Source organism: Mercenaria mercenaria, chromosome 4, assembly GCF_021730395.1.
Source record: "Mercenaria mercenaria strain notata chromosome 4, MADL_Memer_1, whole genome shotgun sequence".
Taxonomy (NCBI): Eukaryota; Metazoa; Mollusca; class Bivalvia; order Venerida; family Veneridae; genus Mercenaria; species Mercenaria mercenaria.
The window spans coordinates 34,691,891-34,719,885 of NC_069364.1; the positions used below are offsets into that span (position 1 = coordinate 34,691,891).

The 27,995-nt window shown below is 37.6% G+C and overlaps 1 protein-coding gene across 4 annotated transcripts in view; it reads left to right on the plus strand.

The window, feature by feature from the left end:
- The window catches only part of LOC123551435 (osteopetrosis-associated transmembrane protein 1-like), a 302,750-nt gene that overhangs the window by 113,084 nt on the left and 161,671 nt on the right, over positions 1–27,995 (plus strand). The window lies entirely within an intron of this gene.

The following is a 27,995-nucleotide window of genomic DNA, read 5'->3' on the forward strand; positions in this document are numbered from 1 at the left end:
AAATGTATATAGCGCTGAGCTTTCTAGGGCTAAGGATGAGTATTACCAGAACAAGATTGGAGAAGCAGAAGGAAACATCAAAAAGCTGTATGCCGTAACATCCGATTTACTGGGAAGGTCGGAAGACAATCCGCTTCCATTACACACAAGTGCAGTATCTTTGGCAAATGACTTTCTACGATACTTTGCTGATAAAATAATCAAGTTGAGAAATGATCTTGACAACATATCAACTGAAACACCCAATGGTAAATTCTTCCTACTCAAATCCATCTGTGACTATGAATACATTACTGCGTTCAAACCACTTTCCGAAAACGATATTTTGAAATTGTATACGCATCAAAATCTACAACTTGTGAACTGATGTGATACCAACTAAGAAAATTAAAGGAGCATTTTTCACAACTTGTTCCCGTTGTGACAGAAAATTGTACATCGATCACTGCTATCTGGTGTGTTCCCTGATGAATGGAAAAGTGCTGTGATAAAACCCTTTTTTGAAGAAGAAAGGTCTCCCACTTGAATTGCAAAACTATCGCCCAGTGTCAAATTTAACATTCCTCTCCAAAATTCTTGAAAAAGCTGCACTAAATCAAATCAACAAGCATATTGAAGCTAACAGTCTCCTCCAGCTTACCAAAGTGCCTATAGAACGTATCATGGGGTTGAAACAGCAATGGTCAAAATGTATAATGATCTTTTGGAAACCATAGATGAAAATCAAATAACAATCGTGGTCATGATCGACTTGAGTGCAGCCTTCGATACCATCGATATCCCGATACTGATTCAAATCCTTCAAGATGACTTTGGTATACATAGCACTCCCTTGAAATGGATAGAATCTTATCTCACTAACAGAACAATGAAAGTTTTAGTCAAACAGTCAGCATCTGACACGGAGCCACTAAGGTTTGGTGTCCCGCAGGGTTCTTGTGCCGGACCTGTGATCTTTACCCTGATATATCGCTCTTAACCGAGTGGTGCAGAAATATCCAGCTGATCTCTATGGATAACGCGGACGACCACATGATTGCGTTAAAAATTCAAGCAGGAATTCTCAAAATGAGACAACTGTTCTTCAACAACTCGACAGTTGTCTAAATGAAATCATAAAATGGATGACAACCTTCAAACTGAAAATGAATCAGTCTAAAACTGAAATTATTATGTATGGAACAAGACAACAGTTAGCGAAATTGGACATCACAAGTGTAAACGTTGGTGGGTGTGACGTAAAATGCGTCAATCATGTCAGAGACCTAGGTGTAACTATGACCAATACACTCAACTTTGACCATCACATTCAGAAAAAGTGTCAGATGCTCATGTACAGTTACGAAACCTTAGGGCTATACGGAAACATCTCACACAGAAGTCAACTGAATCATTAGTGCATGGATTGGTTCATTCTCACATTGACTTCTGCAACAGTTTATTACAGAAATTCCAGCCTACCAAATCAATAAACTACAGCGAGTCCAAAATCATGCCGCTAAGAGTAGTCAAGAATGTTTCCTATGAAAAACCAAGTACCGAACTTCTGAAAGAATTACACTGGCTTCCAGTTAAGGCTAGAGTCATGTTCAAAGTTTTAGTAATAGTCTTCCGTGTCATCAATGGTACAGCTCCAGTATATCTGAGGGAAATGTTTGTACCTACTCGACAACGAAACAGACTCGCTCACAAAGTGACACTAACTTTAACATCCTAGACGGCGAACAAAACTAGCAGACAGATCTATGGCGTCGTTGGTCCCAATGGTGGAACGATCTGCTAGCTATCTGAAAAACATTCAGTCTGAAGCCAGCTATTAGATCAAAACTGAAAACACATATATTTAGGCAGTTTTATGAACAATGAGTTGTATCTTGTTAAAATACAAAATATTCAGAAGTGGTGTAAAATAGTATATATATATATGTCCAAATCTTTAAATCTAAGTTCTAGAATCCTGTTCATATTTTGTATGTATATATGTTAAATGTGTGTTATGTAATTGTAAAGCGCAATAGAATATTTTATAATTTTTGCGCTATATAAATGCCATGTATTTGTATTTGTATGGACTAAACATAGGATCACTACTCCAGTACATATCCAAATTTGGTGCTGCAATAATCCCCATCACAATCTGAAATCCAAGATAGGCTCTTATTTCACTAAATGTAACGTTCCTCCATTTATCATCAGGTTTCTCCAGCTGCTTTTTAGCCCGCCATCATCAGATGGTGGGCTATTAAAATCACTCTGCGTCCGTGGTCTGTCCGTCCGTCATTCCGTCCGTCCGTCCGTCCGTCCGTTAACAATTTCTCATTATCGCATCTCCTCAGAAACTACTGGGGGGATTTTGACCAAACTTTGTCAGAATGATGTATTGGTACCCTAGTTGTGTCCCCCTGAAAATCAGACTGGTTCAACAATTTTTGAGTGAGTTATTGCCCTTTGTTTATTTCTATATTTTATATAGATTTATATAGGGAAAAACTTTGAAAACCTTCTTGTCCAAAACCACAGAGCCTAGGGCTTTGATATTTGGTTTGAAGCATCATCTAGTGGTCCTCTACCAAGTTGATTCAAATTATCCCCCTAGGGTCAAAAATGGCCCCGCCCCGGGGGTCACATGGTTCATATAGACTTATATAGGGAAAAGCTTTTAAAATGTTTTTGTCAATAACTACAACATTCAAATTTGGACCACATGTATATTTTGAGTGGCAGATGAACCCTGACATGAGTTGACCTTGATTTTAAACCTAGTGACCTACTTCACATTTCTGTAGCTACACCCTCAAATTTGGACCACATGTATATTTATGAGTGGCAAGATGAACCTTGACATGAGTTGACCTTGATTTTGACCTAGTGACCTACTTTCTCATTTCTGTAGCTACAGCCTTCAAATTTGGACCACATGCATAGTTTTGTGCACTGCCAAAATCTTTGACCTTGATTTTGACCTAGTGACCTACTTTCACATTTTTGAAGGTACAGGCGTTAAATTTGGACCATATACATAGTTCCGTGTTTCCAAATGAAATTTGACATTGATTTTGACCTAGTGACCTACTTTCACATTTTTCAAGCTACAGCCTTCAAATTTGGACCTCATGCATAGTTTTGTGTACTGAAAAAAACTTTGACCTTCACATTGACCTAGTGACCTACTTTCACATTTTTGAAGGTACAGGCTTCCAATTTGGACCACATGCATTGTTTTGTATTCCGAAATAAAATTTAATTGACCTTGATTTTGACCAAGTGACCTACTTTTACATTTCTCAAGCTACAGTCTTCAGATTTGGACCACTTGCATAGTTTTGTGTACTGAAATGAACTTTGACCTTTACATTGACCTAGTGACCTACTTCACATTTTAAGGTACAGGCTTCAAATTTGGACCACATGCATAGTTTTGTATTCCGAAATAAAATTTGACCTTGATTTGACCTAGTGATCTACTTTTACATTTCTCAAGCAACAGCCTTCAAATTTGGACCACATGCATAGTTTGTGTACTGAAACAAACTTGACCTTTACATTGACCTAGTGACCTACTTTCACATTTTTGAAGGTACAGGCGTCAAATTTGGACCACATGCATAGTTTTGTATTCCAAAATAAAATTTGACCCTGATTTTGACCTAGTGACCTATTCTAAATTTCTCAAGCTACAGCCTTCAAATTTGGACCACTTGCATAGTTTTGTGTATTGAAATGAACTTTGACCTTAAGATTGACCTAGTGACCTACTTTCACATTTCTGTAGCTACAGGCTTCAAATTTGGACCACATGCGTAGGATTGTGTACCGAAACAAACTTTGACCTTGACATTGACCTAGTGACCTACTTTCACATTTCTCAAGCTACAGCTTTTGAATTTGAACCACATGCACAGTGTTGTGTACAGAAATGAAATTTGACCTTGAGCTAGTCAATAAGTCTTGAAATTTGGAACACTCAAAAATGGCACATTGGTGGGCGCCAAGATCACTCTGTGATCTCTTGTTTGTTGCATATTTGTTGGTCTCATCCACGATTTGTTGAATCATTTGGGGTGTGAATAATAAATTTAAAAAATCTATTTCAGTTTTATTTACATCCATAATCACGGAAGGTCCCGGATTTCCACTGAAAACGTTAACATTTATCGGTCTAAAATTTGCACTCCATTCTTGTACCCCACCCACTTCCTCGTCACCTCGGTTCACATTCTGTCGCTGAATTAAGTCAACTAAAGGCACATCGTCATCAGAATCATCGTCACTAGACATAGAAATATCTGAATCATTCACGGTTTCATTAAATCCCATCATATATTCCATTTCTGTGTCGTCTATATCCAAAAAATCATTGTCATGAAAGCTCGCCATGTTTACAATTTTTGTTTTTCTTACGTTTTGAAACTCCCGCATTTACATAAGAATAAAACAGATTATACTTGTCCAATCAAAATATTTTTAACATCATTGCGAAGTTAAAGCTTAAATTTATCTGATTGGCTAAATATTTGGGAAAGCCCTTTGTGTTTATAATTTTAAACCAATCAAACGTTTTTTAACAAGGGGTTGATCACGCATTAATACGGGACCCGACTTACGCTATATCGTTATCATCACGCATTAATAAGGGATCCGACTTGGAGCGCTTATCTCATATCACGGATTTTCAAGGGATTAGGCCTGAATGAGTTAATGTAAAATTCAACAATTTATAGACCAAAAAAACTAGTTTTTTGGGGGGGTTATGTTTGTTTCCTGTATTTTTATTTTTCCGGGACATTTCAACACTGTCTGGGACACCGGGACGAGCATGTCATTTCCAGGACAATCCCGGACAATCCGTGACGTATCACATGTATGGTGATGCCCCAAACCAGTGCTAGCTCTGGCCACTTTTAAATTATAGCCATCAGATTTTCAGGATCAAAAATAATAGCCAAAGCCTGCGTGTGAAAGCGCGCGAAAAAAAATTAAGTCAGATTCCCAACTGATAATTATATTAATTATAGTTCTAAAAACCATTATTAGATTAATACTGACATCAGACTCAGTGATCATGTCCTCATATCATGCACAGACAAAGGTTGTTTTAGTAAATAAGACAAGGGGAAATCATATTTGATATTTTTTACTTTATTTTCTTTGAAGTTGAGTTCAAAAGAAAATATGCAATTGTGATCTTTTTCTTGCTTAATTAATTTTTACAGAAACATATCATTTTGTGAGGAAATAATGTTATCCTTCATGACAACACAACGATACTTATAAACCTACCCATAATTCTGTGTTTCAAATGTTTTAGTTGAATCTGCAGCAGATTTATTGAAAGAACTTAACTAGAATTAATTTAATCAAATTTTTTATACTTTCTACCTTCTCTGACACTGTGTTTTGAGTTATCCGAATTTGTGTCGTCGAAATACCCTGTAGTTTCGGGTAAGAATTTTCCCGAAAAGCAGTTGCAATTTTGCAAGTATTTTTTATTAGTCCCCTACTGGTTGAAAACCAGATTCGGGGACTATAGGAATGCACTTTTCCGTCATTCTGTCCGTCCGCAATTTCGTTTCCGGTCCATAACTCTTTCATCCATAAAGGAATTTTAATATTATTTGGCACAAATGTTTCCCCATGATGAGATGAAGTGTCATGCGCAAAACCCAGACCCTTAGCTTAAAGGTCAATGTCACAATTGGAGTCAAAGGTCACAGGGCTTTTTTCCTGTCCAGTCCATAACTCCTGTCTACCATCCATTAAGCAATTTGAATATTACGCACAAATGTTCCCCCTAATAAGACATGTTTGTCACTAATTTCAGACCCTAGCTCAAGGTCAAGGTAAACTTAGCTTCAAATGTTAAACAGGCATGACAGGGTTCTGTTTCGTGTCCGGTCCAAAACTCTTTCATCCATGAAGGGGATTTTAATATTACTTGGGCACGGATACAAAATTTCCCATGATGAGGCGACGTGTCATCGCAAAACCCGCAACCTTAGCTCCAAGGTCCAAGGTCCCAATTGGGAGGTCAAAGGTCAACAGGGCCTTTTTTCCTGTCTGGTCCATTACTCTCCCATCCATGAAGGGATTTTTAATATCAGATGGCCACACTTGTACCTCATAATAAGAGGATGTGTAGTGCACAACTTTCAGACCCCAAGCTCAAAGGACAAGGTCACACTTACAGTCAGATGTTTAACATTGCATGAACAGCATCTGTTTCCTGTCCAGTCCATAACTCTGTCATTCATTAAGGGATTTCAATATAACTAGGTCACCATTGGGGGTCAAAACGTCAATAGGGTTTTTTTCCAGTCCGGGTCCATAATCTGCCATCCATGAAGGATTTTGATATTACTTGGGCACAAATGTAGCCCCATACTGAGGCATAACATGGTCATCGCAAAAGCCGGAAAACCCCTACTCAAAAGGTCCAGTCACAGTTGGCCAAAGGTCAAAAGGGTTTTTTTTATGTCCGGTCAAGAAACACTGTCATCCATACAAGGATTACAATATTACTTGGCATAATGCTCCCCATGATGAACGGACGTGTCATGCGCAACACCACGAACCCGAGCTAAAAGGTCAAGAGTCCACTGGGATCAAAGGTCAATAGGATATTTATATTCCCAGTCCGGACTAAACTTTGTCATGCCAAACAAGGATTTTAATATCAGTTGGCAACAATGTTCCCTGGATGAGACAACAATTGTGGCGCAAAGCCCTGGCCCTAGGTCTAATGTCAAGGTTATACTTAGAGTCAAAAAAAGGTCAAATTCAAGAATGCTTGTCTGGAGCATTTTCTTCTAAGCCTGGAGGATTTTAATGTAACTTGGCACTAAATTTTCACCACATGAGACGAAATGTCGCGCGAGCACAGAACCAGTCCTAGGTCTAAGGTCAAGGTACATACTTAGAGTTCAAAGGTCAAATTCACGAATGACTTTGTCCGGAGCATTGGAGGGCTTTATTTGATATAACTTGGCACAAATGATCACCCCACTATGAGGCACACTTTTTTAGCTCCCTTGAGCACAAAGTGCTCAAAGTGAGCTTATGTGATTCGCCCTGTGTCCGTCATCCGTCATCGTCCTTCCAGCGTCAGTCCGAACCATTACCATCAAAAACTAGGTCCCCGGTCATCTCAAAGGCAAGCTAGATAAACACTTAGAGCCACAATTACGACCATAACTTAATGAAATATGGTCAGACAATTAATCTTGATGATGCGACTTTGGCAGTTTCAAATCGAATCAAGGTGGGTCCAAAAAATCTACAGTAGACTCACTCGTCAAAACAAAAGGAAAAGCTTGTTAACAACTTTAGAGGCCCCACATTTACGACTCTATCTTCATGAAACTTAAATGTTCTAAACTTGAAAAACATCAGTCAAGTTTCGAATCTGGGTCCATGATTGGCTCAAAAACTAAGTCACGGGGTCAAATCAAAGAAAAGCTAGTTAACACTTTAGAGGCCACATTTATGACCATATCTTAATGAAACAAGGGTCCAGAATGTTAATCTTGATGATCTTTAGGTCAATGGTCATGATAGCAATTACAGGGCCTTCTGGCCCTCTCTCTTGTTTTAGATTATTCCCCTTTGTTTGTTACTAATAAATAAGATTAATATTGTAACATTTTTATTACTGTCGGGCAGGGAAAAATTGAGACCACATTTTTGTGGTACAACAACAAGGTACAGTCCCGAATTTTAGTGTATTTGGATCTATCCCTCTACCAGGTAAGAGTTTCTTGTGGACTTAAATTTGTATAGATTTTTTTCTTTTTTAGGGTTATTCACTTTGCTGTTACTAAAATACTTTTATGATAACTATTTTGTATAATCGAGCCCAAAAAAATTTCCAAATGAAAACAACTGTAAGTTTTTTAAAAGCAAAATTTAATTCACACAAATGCTATGTTATATTATATGTGTATATTTTTTTTTTTTTTTTTATGGGTTGGATTTAACGTCGCACACGACACATGATAGGTCATATAGGCAACTTTCCAGCTTAATGGTGGAGGAAGACCCCAGGTGCCCCCACCGTGCATTATTTCATCACTGTGTATAAATAGTACAATATTTGTTATAATACATCATTTACATATCATTTTTTATTATGTTTATACCTGCAGTATAGAAAAATAGGTGCCTTCCAGTAGGGGACTTTGTATTGCATGGCAATACTTCATTCACTTGTTAATTGTTCGACATGTTCTGCCAGCGTCCGTTTTATTTGGTTGCATGGAACTTAACAGATTCGTTTATTTCTGCAACCAGTTTCGTTTTAAATTATGCCAAAATTCATGCAATATCAAATTCTTTATAATAATTGTTGGCGATTATAGTGATCAAAGAAAAAATAGTTACAGTGTGAAAAATCAATACTCCAGGTAGGACACCTGGTAGATTGGATTATTGATCAATAGCGATGACATGGGCAGTCAATTACGAGGTAATTAACACGTTTTTGTTATGTAATGTCAATAATCACCCAGAGGCATGCGCTTCCTGTCTTGGATCTTGCACGTGTTTGTCAATAAACAAACATGTGTTTTACAATAGGTAAAGGAAAATTTTTGATGATATTTTTTTTGCAGCTTCAGTATAAAATAGCCAATTTCTCTCGACATTTTTAGCTCACCTGAGCATGAAATAGCTCACAGGTGAGCTTTTGTGGATCGCCCAGTGTTCAGTCGTCCTGGACCGTCCATCGTCAACAGTTTGACTGTTAACACTCTAGAACGATCACATTTTTGGCCCATTCTTAATGAAACATGGTCAGAATGTTACCCTTCAAGAAATAAAATCTTGGAAGAGATTCGATATTGGGTCATCTGGGGTCAAAAACTAGGTCACCGTTCATATCAAGGAAAAGCTTGTTACACTCTAGATGGTCCACAATTTGCCCAATCTTAATGAAACTTGGTCAGAATAACCCTCAAATTAAAATCTTGGAAAAGGTTCGATATGGTCATCTGGGGTCAAAAACTAGTCACCAGTTCATATCAAAGGAAAAGTCTTGTTAACACTCCAGAGTCACAATTTGGCCCAATCATAATGAAAACATGATCAGAGTGTTATCCTCATAAAGTCTATGACAATTTCGAATATTGGGTAAACTGGGGTCAAAAACTAGGTCACAAGGTCAAATCAAAGGAAAGCTTGTAAACGACGCTAGAGGCTGCATTTATGACTATATCTTCATGAAACTTGGTCAAGAATTTAATATTGATTGAATTTATGGCCGCATTTTGAATCTGGTCATGTAGGATTAAAAACTAGTTCACAGGTTTCAATCAAAAAGGAAAGCTAGTTGTTCACTCGAGGCCACATTTGATGACCGTATCATAATAGAAACTTGGTCAGAAGTTAATCTAGATGACTAAGGTCAAGTTCAAATCTGGTCATGTGGGTCAAAACTATGTCACGCGAAGGTCAAATCAAAGGAAAAGCTTGTTAACACTCTAGAGGCCATATTTATGCCTGTTATCTTCAATGATCTTAGTCAGAATTGTTAAACTTGATGATCTTTAGAATACATTTGGAATCTGAGGTCATGTCGGGTCAAAAAACTAGTCACGGGTCAAATCAAAGGAAAAAAGCTATTAACACCTTAGAGGCCACATTATGACTATATCTTAATGAAAACTGGTCAGAATGTTAATCTTGATGATCTTTAGGTCAATAGGTCATGTGAGCGATACAGGGCCTTCATGGCCCTCTTGTTTATTTTTTCTGACATTTTCATAAAATAATCGCCATTTGGCGATAATGTTGATTGGCAATGCAGGCACTGCCCAAACCCTTCTTGCAGGAGGGGGTATCCTCCCACACCCTTCCCCCCATATTGCCACTTTGCAGTTTGATACATGTGCCCTTTTGCCAGCTGCCACCATGCCCATTTCAAAATCTGACTGCAATTCAAAGCAGGAAGGAACACCCCTCCCCACACCCACCCTGTTAACGACCGCATAAAAAATGACTCAAACTTTTTTCAGCCCAGTCTGGGCCCTGTCTGTCTACATGAATCAAAATGGATAATTGAAAGTGTGTAGTGCACGGACTTAGGGATTACTGACATGGTTCTGAAAGGGTAAACAGGTCTGAAATAGAATAAATGATGGTTTTAACTAAAAAAGAACTGCATTTATTAATATCGGTTATCTTTTCTGAAATTGGTAACTAGTCCGAGTAACTAAAAGAATCCCTTAGTTTCGAATGCGCAATTTTCCTGTCATTCATGACACTATATATTGACAGTAACATTTACATATCTTTAAACGCAAAAGTAAGTATACTTTTAATTCACATCACTTACGATATGATTGAACAATACCTAAGACGTATCGCCAGGCCCTTAAGCTGTAAAATATCTGAACTGTGGGTTCTTTTGTCCATCCGTTACAAATTATATGTGGCAATCCGGGCTATAAAATTTTAATATATTAGTTGCCATATTCAAACGTGCGAACATACCAGCCGATAATTACCCGTTTTGATAATGCCAGAGGCAAATGTTTACTCAAAAAATATATAGTTATAGTCATGGGCAGTATCTTAGTGTCAGCTGTCAAATTGTAGTTTGTACTTTCGACAATTTTTTTCGCGAACCACTTTTCAATTTTAGAGAAATATATCCGGTTTAAATACTTGCATAATATCAAACAAAGTTTTACTACACATCGATTGAATGTCCATTTAATTGATATTTATTGTAACGAAATCTCTGTTCAATTGAACAAAAAAAACAACCAAAACTGGTAGAACTTGTTGAACATTTAATATTGTCTGTTCCATCTTCAGCAAGCAGGCTGATGGCTATTTCAATCAAAATAATTGCAAATCTTTAAAGATTAAAACCTGTGACTCTTGGCGAAAATTGGCCAGCAAGAAACTAAAGAGTATTTCGGACAGCACATGTATATTCAATACTCTTGTCTTTTTGTACACAACTTATTTATACCTTGAAATAAAATATCTTTCAAAATATACTAAAACCACTTATTTGGCAGCGGTTATAGATTCACTGAATATAATGCTTGTTCTTTCTACTTCGCTTACATATGCTTGTTATGGTCCCTAAAAGTGGGGGAGCATAGTTATAGCCACCTTGTCCATCACACTTTCTGTCCAGAGGATATCGAAGATACCAAGTTGTAACTTTTACATGAGATCCATTTCGGTTTACTATATTTCTAGATCTGATCCTTCTCAGATCATTCCTGTGGCTTTGTTAGAACTTTGATACTGTTGATGGAAATTGATGAATCTTAAAAATGATTAGTATTAAAGCCTCAATGTACATACACCACTTAGTCAATTTCATTGATTTATTACCACACATAATCTGAGGAAAAGAAATATTTGAAATAAGTTGCATGGAAGCATATAATTTGTACCCACAAAACCAGTCATTCGTGTGCATCCTGTATTCATTATTCCTGTTGTTTGATATTATAACCTTGCCATTTAGACTATACTACCAGTACATCAATCACTAGCCGACTCTCAGGCCCTTCAGGCCTTTGATTAAGGTTGAAGTTTTTTAGCAACCTTTGTTTTTCTGTTGTTATTGTTACTATTGCTTATATCTTACTGTAACTTCATTTAAACATTGTCCAGTATACAAACAAAGTATGTGCAGGGGCTGGGCCCATTATACCAAAGGTCAAGGTCACCAAGTTGTTAAACTTGGAATTATTTTCATGTTAAATTTTTTAGAAAACTTCCTTTATAGACATATCTTTTGAACTTTAAAGAAAATCCAAAGTCCGGGTCAAGTGGAACCGCATGCTAGTGGGGCGGAAAATAAGGTATCTGTTTGTCAAAATAGTGCAAATGAGATACAAGCATGAAACTTTCGGGAATTGTTAACTAGACGATATTTACTCCAAAAGTGAAGTGGCCCTAAATTATCTCTGCTCATTCAAGATGGCCGCCATTTTCAAATGGCCGCCATTAAGTGCTTTCAGTATGTTTTATTATATGTAAAAGGAAAGCAGGAACACTCGATATTATGGACAAAAATTATTAAAACCCAGTATTTAAAGACACTGAGTGTCTAGGAAAAGCTTGTTTTTAATATAATAAAAGTATAAAAATGGTAATCAGTTAAAACATTTGGGTTTGTTTTGAAAGAGAGGTATAGGAAATACAGGGGCGACTTCCAAATGATAACTTTTTTTCATTAACATCACAAATTTAACTTACCATTGTTTTTATGTCACAGTATAGAGGTAATGTCCTGTTTATATTTCCAAGCTTTCCTACAAGTTTATGTTGAAATAGCAAATGTATGTATGTATTGACTGTGTTAAATTGAAAACGAAATCCCTCTCTTCTGAGGTAAGTAAATTTTTGCAAGTACAAAAAAAGTAATTATTACCCTTAAAAGTTTTAAAAGTGGTAGCCCTTTTATAATACTACACACTTTTTCAAGTTATTTCAGAAAAGTTACTTCCCTTTTTATGCCAAATCCATTTGTAATTTAATTTAGCAGACGAAGTTTTTTTTTGTGATTGTGCACAGTAGATTCCTAATTTCCGCCCCCTGGGGCGGAATTCCAGAAATAGTGCAAATGACGATAAAAGCATGAAACTTTCAGAAATAATAACTAACCATAGGAACTTCAAAAGTGAAGTGGGCCCTTAATTATCTCTGCTCAATCAAGATGGCCGCCATTTTCAAAATGGCCGCCTAAATTAATCAGATATATGTAGATATCAGATATATGTATATATTTGCATATATAAATATTATCCATTTGTGTAAAATGCTTATGAAATTGATATTACCAATAAATAATGTGAAATGTATTGATAGACCTTTGATAAACAGATTAATGAAGATTAGATGAAAATTTACTTATATTTGGACTTCATTAGGTCGGCCCATTTTTAAAACTGTTGTCATCATTTCAAATAATATCATTAATTTTCAAATAAATTAATTACAAAATATAAAGTATTGCTGTAAGTCTAACAAAATATATATTTCAGTCAATGCTCGTTGATATTTAATATTTTGACATCTTTCATTAACCATAAGTATGTAAATTTTCTAGTTATAGCACTGGGGGCCATTTTTTAAAATGGCCACCATCAGTTTATATTACCTGAAATAATTTCAAATATTTACTGTTGGAGTTCTCAATGAAAACAAAGGCATATTAGGGAAATATAAATGCAACAAAGGCCCCCCCGGTAGCTTTATTTCAGCATCTGTCAAAACTTCAGAAGTGTGGCTGTCAGAAAAAAGCAAAGAGGCTCTAGACTCTGTAGCTGCTTCAGGTGAACTTAACTAATGCACTTTGCTATGCTCGTGTAACGTTAGGTTTAAATTTAAAGTTTAAAGGGTAAAATGTATCAGAATAGCAAATCACATACTCAACTCTCATTAGTAACAATTCAAGATTTGACAATTTTTCATGGACACAAATCTGGTATCTTCTAATTAAGATATATATAAATATATTGCACCTCTACATAATAACAAACAAATAAAATTAATCAGATATATGTAGATACAGATATATGTATATATTTGCATATAAAAATATTATCCATTTGTGTAAACTGCTTATGATATTGATATAAACCCAAAAAATTTAAAGGAAATGTATTGATAGGCCTTTAATAAACAGATTAATGAAGATTTGATGAAAATTTTACTTAAGATTTGGACTTCAGTCGGCCATTTTGAATACTGCCGTCATCACTGCAAATAATATATTTATTATCAAAAAATTTGTTTAATTACAAAATGTATGTATTGTTGTCAGTCGAAAAACATACGTATATTCAGCCAATGCTCGATGATTATAAATATTTTGACATCTGTTCATTTAAACCCTAAGTATACTTCTAGTATTTCTAGTTATACACTGGCGGCCCCTTTTGAAAATGGCCACCATCTTGTTTACATTACCTGAAATAATTAAAATATTTACTGTTGGGAGTTCTCAAAGAATTAAAGGCATTAGGCAAATATAAAGCAAGAAGGGTCCCCCTGGTAGCTTTTTCAAAACTTATGTATTCTTGTAGACTAATTTTTAGGCGACCATTTTTAAAATGGCGGCCCTCTTGATTGAGCGAGATATTTTAAAGGCCCACTTCACTTTTGAAGTTCCTATGGTCTAGTTATTAGTCCCCTACTGGTTGAAAACCAGTTTTCGGGGACTATAGGAATGCGCTTTTCCCGTCATTCCGTCCGTTTCCGTCCGTTCGTCCGTCCGTCCGTCCGTCCCTCCAATCCGTCCGTCGTCCCGCAAATTTCGTGTCCGGTCCATAACTCTGTTATCCATGAAGGGATTTTAAATATTACTTTGGGACAAATGTCCCCATGATGAGACGACGGTTCCATGCGCAAAACCCGGACCCCCTAGCTCAAAGGTCAAGTCACAATTGGAGGTCAAAGGTCAAACAGGCTTTTTTCCTGTCCGTCCATAACTCTCCCATACCATGAGGGATTTTTAATAAAAACTTGGCATAAATTGTTCCCCATGAGAGACGACGTGTCATGCGCAAAACCCGGACCCCTAGCTCAAGGTCAAGGTCACAGTTGGAGGTAAAAGGTCAACAGGGCTTTTTTCCTGTCCGGTCCATAACTCTCCCATCCATGAAGGGATTTTAATATTACTTGGCACAAATGTACCTCATAATAAGACGATGTGTCATGCACAACTTTCAAACCCCTAGCTCAAAGGTCAAGGTCACACTTAGCAGTCAAATGTTAACATAGCATGAACAGGGTCTGTTTCGTGTCCGGTCCATAACTCTGACATTCATTAAGGAATTTTAATATCACTTAGCACAAGTGTTCCCCAGACCCCTAGCTCAAAGGTCAAGGTCACAATTGGGGGTCAAAGGTCAATAAGGTTTTTTCCCTGTCCGATCCAGAACTCTGTCATCCATCAAGGGATTACAATATTACTTGGCATAAATGTTTCCCATGATGAGACGACGTGTCATGCGCAACACCCAGTACCCTAGCTTAAAGGTCAAGGTCACACTTTGAGATCAAAGGTCAAGAGGATTTTTTTCCTGTCCGGTCTATAACTTTGTCATGCAAAGCAGGATTTAGATATCAGTTGGCACAAATATTCCCCTGGATGAGACAACATGTCATGCGCAAGAACCAGGTCCCTAGGTCTAAGGTCAAGGTCATGTTTAGAGGTCAAAGGTCAAATTCAAGAATGACGGAACATTTCTTCTTCATGCATGGAGGGATTTTGATGTAACTTGGACCAAATGTTCACCACCATGAGGCACCCTTGTTTTTAGAATTACGTCCCTTTGTTGTTACTATAAATAGATTTTATTGTAACTTTTTTATTACTGGCGGTAGAGAAAAATCGTGACCACTTTTCTGTGGTACAGCATGCATGTTACATCCAAATTTTAGGTGTATTTTGATCTATCTCTACCTGGTAAAGAGTTTCTTGTGGACTTATATTATATAGATTTTTTTTTTTTTTTTTTTTTTTAAGATTAATTTCCGTTTGTTGTTACTATAAATAACTTACATGATAACATTTTTATAATCAGCCAAAAAAATTCAATATGAAAACAACTATAGGTTTTTATATATATAAATTTTAATCCAAGTGTTTTGTTATAACATATTGTATATATAGTACAATATTGTTTATACATCATTGACAGATATCAGTTCATTATGTTATACTGCAGTAGAGAAAATTAGGTGCCCTCCAGTAGGGGACTTTGTATTGCATGGCAATACTTCATTCACTTGTTATTTCCTGAAAGTTTCATGCTTGTATCATCATTTGCACTATTTTTGGAATTCCCGCCCCACTATGCGTACAGTTTTTTAAAAATAAAAAATAAAATTCTTCCCCCCGCCCCCTTTTTAACCAAAATTTGGATGATAATCTAGGAAATAATTTCACAATATTTACATTATTATTTCATACACGTTTTAATGAAATAGCTTATAAATGAAATGGCACACACCTCTGAATTGTTTCCAGTAATATTTTTGCTACTTAATTTCTATATCATGACTCACAGTCCATTTTTAGCTCCGCTATTCGGAGAATAGGGGGGCTATACTACTCGCCCCGGCGTCGGTGTGACCCTTCTTGGTTAAAGTTTTTCGGCAACCTTTGTTTTTATGCCCCCGAAGGGAGGCATATAGTTTTTGAACCGTCTGTCGGTCTGTCAGTCTGTCCGCAATTTTCGTGTCCAGTCCATATCTTTGTCATCGATGGATGGATTTTCAAATAACTTGGCATGAATGTGTACCACAGTAAGACGACATGTCATGCGCAAGACCCAGATCCGTAGCTCAAAGGTCAAGGTCACACTTAGACGTTAAAGGTCATTTTTCATGATAGTGCATTCGTGTCCGGTCCATATCTTTGTCATCCATGGATGGATTTTCAAATAACTTGGTATGAATGTGTACCACAGTAAGACGACGTGTCACACGCAAGACCCAGGTCCATAGCTCAAAGGTCAAGGTCACACTTAGACGTTAAAGGTCATTTTTCATGATAGTGCATTCGTGTCCGGTCCATATCTTTGTCATCCATGGATGGATTTTCAAATAACTTGGCATGAATGTGTACCACAGTAAGACGATGTGTCATGCGCAAGACCCAGGTCCGTAGCTCAAAGGTCAAGGTCACACTTAGACGTTAAAGGTCATATTTCATGATAGTGCATTGATGGGCGTGTCCGATCCATATCTTTGTCATTCATGCATGGATTTTAAAATTATTGGGCATGAATGTGTACCACAGTAAGACGACATGTCACGCGCAAGACCCAGATCCATAGCTCAAAGGTCCTAAACTCTAACATCGGCCATAACTATTCATTCAAAGTGCCATCGGGGGCATGTGTCATCCTATGGAGACAGCTCTTGTTCTGTCATATCTTTGTAACTATTGCTTATATCTTACTGTAACTTCACATAAACATTGTCCAGTATACAAACAATATATATTTAGGGGCTGAGCCCATTATACCCAAGGTCAAGGTCACCAAGCTGTTATACTTAGGTTATTTTTAAGGTTAAAGTTTTTCGGCAACCTTTGTTTTTCTGTCATATCTTTGTTACTATTACTTATAACTTACAGTTACTTCACATAAACATTGTCCAGTATACAAACAAAGTATGTGTAGGGGCTGAGCCCATTATACTCAAGGTAAAGGTCACCAAGGTCTTATACTTAGATTATTTTTAAAGTTTAAGTTTTTCGGCAACCTTTGTTTTTCTGTCATATCTTTGTTACTTTTGCTTATATCATACTGTAAGTTCACATAAACATTGTCCAGCATACAAACAAAGTATGTGCAGGGGCTGGGCCCATTATACCCAAGGTCAAGGTCACCAAGGAGTTATACTTGGAATTATTTTCATGTTAATTTTTTTTGAAAACTTCGTTTATAGACATATCTTTGGTACTTTAAAAGATAATGACTTGAAATTAAATGTATTTGTTTATAATCATCTGCATGTGTGGCTACATACCCCATAACTCTAATTGTGTTTTTGACAGAATTATGCCCCTTTTCTACTTTTTTTGCAATCTTCGCTTTCTGGATATTACTTTAATGCAATATAAGATAAAGACTTAAAACTTAAAATGTATCTTTATCATCATCATCTGCATGTGTGATAACAATCCCCATAACTCTGATTTGTATTTTTGACCCAGTTATGCCCCTTTTATACTTAAATTTTTTACAAACTTCGTTTTCTGGACATAACTTTGGTACTAATTATTATTATAAGATAATGACTTAAAACTCAGAACATATCTTTATTATCATCATCTGCATGTGATGTAGCAATCCTATTAACTCAAATTTGTGTATTTGATGGAATTATGCTCCTTGGTGTATCTTCCTTTTAAAGTAGAGGTCTCTTATTCAGACATATATTCATTTTACTGTCAAATCCCTGAATAGTGGAGCACACTGTCTTACGGACAGTTCTTGTTATAATGTATCCTTTCCTGGCAGAATATATCCGGACATTAGTACACTACGGCGCAATGTTCACACAGACAACATGCACATATCACAGTCTAAATGGATATTTCTAAAGCAAATTTGACTATAATTATTATAGAAAATATGAATGAAATCCTAATAATGTTACCAGAAACAAAGAATTTTTTTTTAGGCCTAATTATCGGCAATTGGCATGTCACGTCGTGTCCGTTTTGTTGTTCACAGTTTGATCTCGGTTAAAGATAATACTCAATCTTTAATAAGTATCGAAATATTTGTGATTTTATTTTATATTTCTTTCATCAAAATACTATTAAATTTATTTAAAGTTAATATTGTTTAAAAGAAATTTAAACCATCGATCTTTTACGGAACGTTACGGCAAGCTTAGATTATAGCGTAGACAGTAAGCGCGGATAGCTTGCCTTTACCAAAATGGCGAAACCGTAAACAAACTTGTATCGTCTATGACCTTTAAGTTGTTGTTTTCTAAGAAGACCATTCGTATTGTGAAGGCAAATACACGTCAATGTATCCTGGTAAAGTAATAAGAGTAAAAGGAATGTTTATGTTGAAATTTTTTATTGCATCGACCCGAAAATGGGAAACTGACAGTGAAAAACATGACATGTATAACATTGTATATACCGGAGCGATTCACATTTGGCAAATTCTTGGTATCCACTACACTCAACAAAATAGTGTATGGATCCGTATTTATCATGGAAGATGATGTCTATAACATTATAACCTGTCAGATAGTGCTGTAAAACTTGTTAAAATCTACTTGTCAGATAGAATGCAATTTATTAAATTGGGCTCCTCTAGAAATTATTAAGGGAGTCCCTCAGGTATCAATTTTAGGTCCAGAGTTTTTTTAATATTTTTATCAATGTCATGTTTTATTTTACCACTATTAAAAAGTACTTTGTATAACTATGCAGATGACAATATGTTTGTGGTTCACAATCTGATCTGGTTAAAACACTAGAAGAGCAAAGCAGGGATATAAATTAGCAGGGGCCCAGTAGCCCATGGCCTATAGGTTTTGGGTTGGGCCCCTAAATTATTGGAGAAAATGCCCATATACCTTTATTTTTGGCAGTCTGGGCCCCTAAATAAAAATAGCTAGTTTATACCCCTGCAAAGCATCATACTTACTGACTGGTTTGCTACTTATCACATGAAAGCAAATCCTGAAAAGTTTCAAGCCATTGCTTTTAGCAAAGATATTCATAAGCTAGGACCAAGTTGCCTGTCGGGGTAGTTCTTCTTTTAGCAATTTTTGAGCATATCACAGAAACTAGTAAGACAATGATAGTTTTAATAAGCCATGATACCTTAAGCGTTATATACGTAACATGTGTCTTTCATGTTTATTTTGTTTGTGTAGAATTTTATGTTGTATTTATAATAACATATACACGGGAGGGGATCCATCATATGTATTCCCAAATGGGCACCGCTTAAAATCATATGTTGTGCTTCCGGTAGTACATATGTGGTAAACATTTCGCAGAAAAATACGTGAAATTTTTATTTGTGATTGAATATTGTGAAAATGACATTGTTTTGCCAAAAAATCGCGATGCAGTGCAACCGAGTATACATTACCTAGCATGTAAGTGCATTTACCTTACCTGTATTTGTAGAAATGACGGAGAAAAACGTATCCTCCGTGAAGCGGTATGACTGAAAAATAGCAACATTTTTATCAACAGGTGGAAATATGTTGTTTTTTTTGTTGCCCTGCGCCTGCTTAATTTTGCCCTCGCAACCTTCCGTATGCTAAACCCCATTGCTAGAACTGGAAATATGTGCCAAGTATATCTCACATTATTCCAAAAATTATATACATGTATATGAAAGGGATAACACATTAGAAACGAGCACAGCTTTAAGCTTACATATGATGCTGTAGAACATTTCCAGTAAGGAGTCAACGCATCTCTCTTAAATCTGAAGGGGTTTGTGTGTGAAACTATACATGCATATTTCCGACATTCACATGTCAACACGCATAAGCCCCACATTAACGCCTGCGGATTTAGCAGAGATGCGTTGACTCCTGAGTGGAAATGTTCTACAACATCTAATAGAAGTTTATAAGTTATCACTTTCATACAAATGTATATAATTTTTGGACTGAAGTGACATATACTTGGCACGTATTTCCTGTTCGTTTCTTTATCCAGGTACCATTTAAGCTCAAGATCTGTGAAGTTCTAAAGAATCTAATGCACCACATATGTAGCCCATATACAACATATGTATCCCATTCGGTTTTTCGCCCAAAAATATATTTATAGCAAAGTGATCGCCAAATATTTTTTTCTTCAGGATGGGGTTTAGCATACGGAAGGTTGCGAGGGCAAAATTAAGCAGGCGCAGGACAACAAAACAACATATTTCCACCTGTTGATAAAAATGTTGCTATTTTTCAGTCATACCGCTTCCACGGGATACGTTTTTCTCCGTCATTTCTACAAATACAGGTAAGGTAAATGCACTTACATGCTAGGTAATGTATACTCGGTTGCACTGCATCGCGATTTTTTGGCAAAACAATGTCATTTTCACAATATTCAATCACAAATAAAAATTTCACGTATTTTTCTGCGAAATGTTTACCACATATGTACTACCGGAAGCACAACATATGATTTTAAGCGGTGCCCATTTGGGAATACATATGTTGGATCCCCTCCCGTGATATATGTATGTGCTTTATACTTTGTGCAGTCGGTTTCAAAAGTTCTTAACAGCTTATGTTGTCGTTGTTTGTTTATATACCGACTTGTAAATATATATTCCTTGACTGTACTTGACTTGGGCCTTATTACGTCCGATGTTACTCTTACGGAGATGGCCAAGTCTTCCCGATTGATCATTGTAATATTTGTACAGCTTTACAACTGTTGTCGGTGTAAAACTTAATGGCTGATTTGGACTATAGAAAATACTAAACTTTTTAATGCATTTTGTTGTAATTTTAATACAATCTGACATTCAGTTTAATTCAGGTACCGATAACAGTACCAATACATTCTGGAAATGGTATAACCCCATGCTTTCTGAAGTGAATACTATGTACGTTCCAAATACCAGTACCCAACCCTTAGTACCACTATTTAAAACAAATTGTATGAAGGTACCTTTTACCCATATTTTATACATATTTCAAAATTATTGTGATTTATTTTTAGCTTTTGTGATCGCCCTGTGTCCGTCGTCAGTCGTCCATCCGTCGTCGTCAACAATTTGACTGTTAACACTCTAGAGGTAACAATTTTGGACTAATCTTAATGAAACTTGGTCAGAATGTTATCCTCAATAAAATCTTGGACGAGTTCGATATTGGGTCATCTGGGGTCAAAAACTAGGTCACTAGGTCAAATCAAAGGAAAGGTTGTTAACACTCTAGAGGTCACAGTTTTGGCCCAATCTTAATGAAACTTGGTCAGAATGTTACCCTCAATAAAATCTTGGATGAGTTTGATATTGGGTTATCTGGGGTCAAAAACTAGGTCACCAGGTCAAATCAAAGGAAAAGCTTGTTAACACTCTAGAGGTCACAATTTTGGCCCAATCCTAAAAAAACCTGGTTAGAATGTTACCCTCAAAAATGTCTTGGACAAGTTCGATATTGGGTCATCTGGGGTCAAAAACTAGGACATCGGGTCAAATCAAAGTAAAAGCTTGTTAACACTCTAGAGGTCACAATTTTGGCCCAATCTTAATGAAACTTGGTCCGAATGTTACCCTTTCTAAAATCCTGCACGAGTTCGATTTTGGGTCATCTGGATTCAAAAACAAGGTCACCAAGTCAAATCAAAGGAAAAGCTTGTTAACACTGTAGAGGCAACATTCATGACTGTATCTTCATGAATCTTGGTCAGAATGTTACTCATGATGATCTCTAAGTCCAGTTTGATTATGGGTCATGTAGGGTCAAAAACTAGATCACTAGGTCAAATCAAAGGAAAAGCTAGTTAACACTTTAGAGGCCGCATTTATGACCATATCTTGATGAAACTATCTTGATGATCTTTAGGTCAATAGGTCAGGTGAGCGATACAGGGCCTTCATGGCCCTCTTGTTACCTTTAAGTGGGAAACTAAAATAGTGTATTCTGTTAACTGACACTAAATCAGCTTAAGATTTTTCGACTTGGGACTTGAAATCAACATGAGTATTTTACTATTTGATTAGTCTTAAAAAAATTTTTTCCAACACTGAAATTTTTTTTATTAATAAACATTTTTCCAGCCCAGCCCTTTAAAAAAATTCAGAGAAGGGCGTAAAGGAAAAAACAGGCAACGAAAAAATAATTCAGTCAAAAATACTTTTCAGTGGGATCCCACCGGGAAATCTACTCGCCAATCCCGGTTGGTTATCACTGGGATCCCACCGGGATTAATTTCCATCCCACTGAAATGATAGCATCCCTCTGGGAGTAAGTCATCCCACCTGGATCCCAGTTTGATTTTCTGTGGGGTGCGCATGAAAACTCAAAACATGGGTTATTCTATGATAAACCACGATTGGAAACTTATTATTTCTTAAATAACATGATCAACATTCTAAAGGCTACATTTTCTACCTGATGTACATCACGGTGCAAAATCACGTGACTAGTATGTATGTGTCCACATGTGTGAATAATAGATGGTGAAGGGGGAAGAAACTGACTGGTTGGTTCTTTCCCCCGTAGTATGTATGTGTTTGTATGTGTGAATAATAGGCGGTGAAGGGGGAAGAAACTGACTGGTTTATTCTTTCCCCCCAGTATGTATGTGTCTACATGTGTGAATAATGTACAGTAAATGGGGAGGAAACTGACTGGTTGGTTCTTTCCCCACTGGTATGTATGACTGTGTCTGTATGTGTGAATAATAGGCGGTGAAGGGGAAAGAAACTGACTAGTTGGTTCTTTCCCCCCTAGTATGTATGTGTTTGTATGTGTGAATAATAGGCGGTGAAGGGGGAAGAAACTGACTGGTTTATTCTTTCCCCCCAGTATGTATGTGTCTACATGTGTGAATAATGTACAGTAAATGGGAGGAAACTGACTGGTTGGTTCTTTCCCCACTGGTATGTATGACTGTGTCTGTATGTGTGAATAATAGGCGGTGAAGGGGGAAGAAACTGACTGGTTGGTTCTTTCCCCCCAGTATGTATGTGTCTACATGTGTGAATAATGTACAGTAAATGGGGAGGAAACTGACTGGTTGGTTCTTTCCCCACTGGTATGTATGACTGTGTCTGTATGTGTGAATAATAGGCGGTGAAGGGGGAAGAAACTGACTGGTTGGTTCTTTCCCCACTGGTATGTATGACTGTGTCTGTATGTGTGTATAATAGGTGGTGAAGGGCGAAGAAACTGACTGGTTGGTTCTTTCCCCCCTAGTATGTATGTGTCTGTATGTGTGTATAATAGGCGGTGAAGGGCGAAGAAACTGACTGGTTGGTTCTTTCCCCCTTAGAATGTATGTGTCTACATGTGTGAATAATGTACACTAAAGGGGGAAGAAACTGACTGGTTGGTTCTTTCCCCCTACTATGTATGTGTCTGTATGTGTGAATAATAGGCGGTGAAGGGGAAAGAAACTGACTAGTTGGTTCTTTCTCCCCTAGTATGTATGTGTTTGTATGTGTGAATAATAGGCGGTGAAGGGGGAAGAAACTGACTGGTTTATTCTTTCCCCCCAGTATGTATGTGTCTACATGTGTGAATAATGTACAGTAAATGGGGAGGAAACTGACTGGTTGGTTCTTTCCCCACTGGTATGTATGACTGTGTCTGTATGTGTGAATAATAGGCGGTGAAGGGGGAAGAAACTGACTGGTTGGTTCTTTCCCCCCAGTATGTATGTGTCTACATGTGTGAATAATGTACAGTAAATGGGGAGGAAACTGACTGGTTGGTTCTTTCCCCACTGGTATGTATGACTGTGTCTGTATGTGTGAATAATAGGCGGTGAAGGGGGAAGAAACTGACTGGTTGGTTATTTCCCCACTGGTATGTATGACTGTGTCTGTATGTGTGTATAATAGGTGGTGAAGGGCGAAGAAACTGACTGGTTGGTTCTTTCCCCCCTAGTATGTATGTGTCTGTATGTGTGTATAATAGGCAGTGAAGGGCGAAGAAACTGACTGGTTGGTTCTTTCCCCCTTAGAATGTATGTGTCTACATGTGTGAATAATGTACACTAAAGGGGGAAGAAACTGACTGGTTGGTTCTTTCCCCCTACTATGTATGTGTCTGTATGTGTCAATAATAGATGGCGAAGGGGGAAGAAACTGACTGGTTGGTTCTTTCTCCGCTAGAATGTGTGTGTCCACATGTGTGAATAATAGGCGGTGAAAGGGGAAGAAACTGACTGTTTGGTTCTTTCCCCCCTAGTATGTATGTGTCTGTATGTGTGAATAATAGATGGTGAAGGGGGAAGAAACTGACTGGTTGGTTCTTTCCCCCCCTAGTATGCATGTGTCTGTATGTGTGAATAATAGACGGTGAAGAGGGAAGAAATGTGTGAATAATAGACGGTGAAGAGGGAAGAAACTGACTGGTTGGTTCCCCCCCCCACCCCCCAAAGTATGTATGTGTCTACATGTATGAATAATGTACAGTAAAGGGGGAAGAAACTGACTGGTTGGTTCTTTCGCCCCTAGAATGTATGTGTCTGTATGTGTGAATAATAGGCGGTGAAGGGGGAAGAAACTGACTGGTTTATTCTTCCCCCCTAGTATGTATGTGTCTGTATGTGTGAATAATAGGCGGTGAAGGGGGAAGAAACTGACTGGTTGGTTCTTTCCCCCTTAGAATGTATGTGTCCACATGTGTGAATAATAGGCGGTGAAGGGGGAAGAAACTGACTGGTTGGTTCTTTCCCCCTTAGAATGTATGTGTCCACATGTGTGAGTAATAGGTGGTGAAGGGGGAAGAAACTGACCTGTTGGTTCTTTCCCCCCTTGTATGTGTGTGTCCACATGTGTGAATAATAGGCGGTGAAGGGGGAAGAAACTGACTGGATGGTTCTTTCCCCCTTAGAATGTATGTGTCTACATGTGTGAATAATGTACACTAAAGGGGGAAGAAACTGACTGGTTGGTGCTTTCCCCCTAGTATGTATGTGTAAATAATAGATGGCGAAGGGGGAAGAAACTGACTGGTTGGTTCTTTCTCCCCTAGAATGTGTGTGTCCACATGTGTGAATAATAGGTGGTGAAAGGGGAAGAAACTGACTGTTTGGTTCTTTCCCCCCTAATCTGTATGTGTGAATAATAGATGATGAAGGGGAAAGAAACTGACTGGTTGGTTCTTTCCCCCCCTAGTATGCATGTGTCTGTTTGTGTGAATAATAGATGGTGAAGAGGGAAGAAATGTGTGAATAATAGATGGTGAAGAGGAAAGAAACTGACTGGTTGGTTGCCCCCCCCCCCCCTCCCCTCCCAACAAAGTATGTATGTGTCTACATGTATGAATAATGTACAGTAAAGGGGGAAGAAACTGACTGGTTGGTTCTTTCGCCCCTAGAATGTATGTGTCTGTATGTGTGAATAATAGGCGGTGAAGGGGGAAGAAACTGACTGGTTTATTCTTCCCCCCTAGTATGTATGTGTCTGTATGTGTGAATAATAGGCGGTGAAGGGGGAAGAAACTGACTGGTTGGTTCTTTCCCCCTTAGAATGTATGTGTCAACATGTGTGAATAATGTACACTAAAGGGGGGAGAAACTGACTGGTTGGTTCTTTCCCCCTTGTATGTATGTATCTACATGTGTGAATAATAGGTGGTGAAGGGGGAAGAAACTGACTGGTTGGTTCTTTCTCCCCTAGTATGCATGTGTCTGTATGTGTGAATAATAGGCAGTGAAGGGGGAAGAAACTGACTGGTTTATTCATTCCCCCTTAGAATGTATGTGTCCACATGTGTGAAAACTGTACAGTAAAGGGGGAATAGACTGACCAGTTGGTTCTTTCCCCCCTAGTATGTATGTGTCCACATGTGTGAATAATAGGTGGTGAAGGGGGAAGAAACTGACTGGTTGGTTCTTTCCCCCCTAGAATGTATGTGTCTACATGTGTGAATAATGTACACTAAAGGGGGAAGAAACTGACTGGTTTGTTCTTCCCCCCACCCCCCTACCCCTTGTATATATGTATCTACATGTGTGAATAATAGGTGGTGAAGGGGGAAGAAACTGACTGGTTGGTTCTTTCCCCCCTAGTTTGTATGCGTCTTTATGTGTGAATAATAGATGGTGAAGGGGGAAGAAACTGACTGGTTGGTTCTTTCCCCCCTAGAATGTATGTGTCCACATGTGTGAATAATAGGTGGTGAAGGGGGAAGAAACTGACCTGATGGTTCTTTCCCCCTTAGTATGTATGTGTTTGTATGTGTGAATAATAGGCGGTGAAGCGGGAAGAAACTGACTGGTTTATTCTTTCCCCCCAGTATGTATGTGTCTACATGTGTGAATAATGAACAGTAAAGGGGGAGGAAACTGACTGGTTGGTTCTTTCCCCTCTAGTATGTATTGTCTGTATGTGTGAATAATAGATGGTGAAGTGGGTAAAAACTGACTGGTTGGTTCTTTCCCCCTTAGAATGTATGTGTCTACATGTGTGAATAATAGGCAGTAAATGGGGAAGAAACTGACTGGTTTATTCTTTCCCCCCAAGTATGTATGTGTCTACATGTGTAAGGCAGTGAAGGGGGAAGAAATTGACTGGTTTATTCTTTCCTCCCAAGTATATGTGTGTGTCTACATATGTGAATAATGAGAAGAAAATGACTGGCTGAATAATACACAGTGCAGGGGGAAGAAACTGACTAGTTGGTCCTTTCCCCCTGCTGTGTATGTATCAGCCTGTATGAATAACAGGCAGTGAAGGGGGAAGAATAAGACTGGTTGGTTCTTTCCCCCTAGTATGTAAGTACCTAACATGTCTTAATAATACACTGTGCAGGGGGAAGAAACTGACTTGTTTATTCTTCCCCCCTCCTCCTCAAAGTATGTATGTGTCTACATATGTGAATAATGAGAAGAAAATGACTGGCTGAATAATACACAGTGCAGGGGGAAGAAACTGACTGGTTGGGTCCCTAGTATATATGTATCTACATGTCTGAATGATACATTTTACCCACTAGTATATAATTAGCAAATAATCAAGGCTTTCGAGTTGTTTATCGTCTGATTTACCACGGTTCAGAGTTCAGATGTGTAGGAATTGAACCACGAGGGCGTTAGCCCGAGTGGTTAAATACTGAAGCATCTGAACGATGAACCATGGTAAATTAGATGATAAATAACAAGAAAGCCTTGATTGTTTTCATTCTGACATGCTCATTGATATATTTTAATAGATATTATACTGGACTTCCTTTACGTCATGCGGCAATATGACGTCAATTATGACGTCATAATGCTCTCTTACCGGTCCGCACGTCAACCTTTGTTTATCGCAGAATATATCGAGCTTGATTTTCTTCTTTGTTTAACTGGAAATCAAATCGAGCCATGTTAGAAATATCTGTATATGACTAATACATGGTGAATTGGGAAGGAACTGTCTAGTTATCCCCCGGCGAAAGTCGGAGGGATGTAGTTTTGGCGTTGTCTGTCCGTCCGTCCGGAGCCATATCTAGGAAATGGTCGGGAATATTTATATAAAACTTCATGTACCTGTTCACCACTAAGAGTTTTTGCGGCCCGCTAAGTTTCAGTAAGATTGCCCTAGTAACACCAGAGTTATGGCCCTTAGAAGTTTCTAGTGTTAACTATATAGAGTACTATAAATATGGCAATTTCTGCATCATAACTTTTGATATATTTGACCTAGAACTATGAAACTTAAACAGACTTTAGATCACCATAATGTGGTTGTGTACACACAATTTCGTTCAGATTTATTTTGTAAATTAAGAGGTATTACCCTTTAATTATATAAAAATCCACATATTTGTACATAACAAATTTACCATTTGGTAGA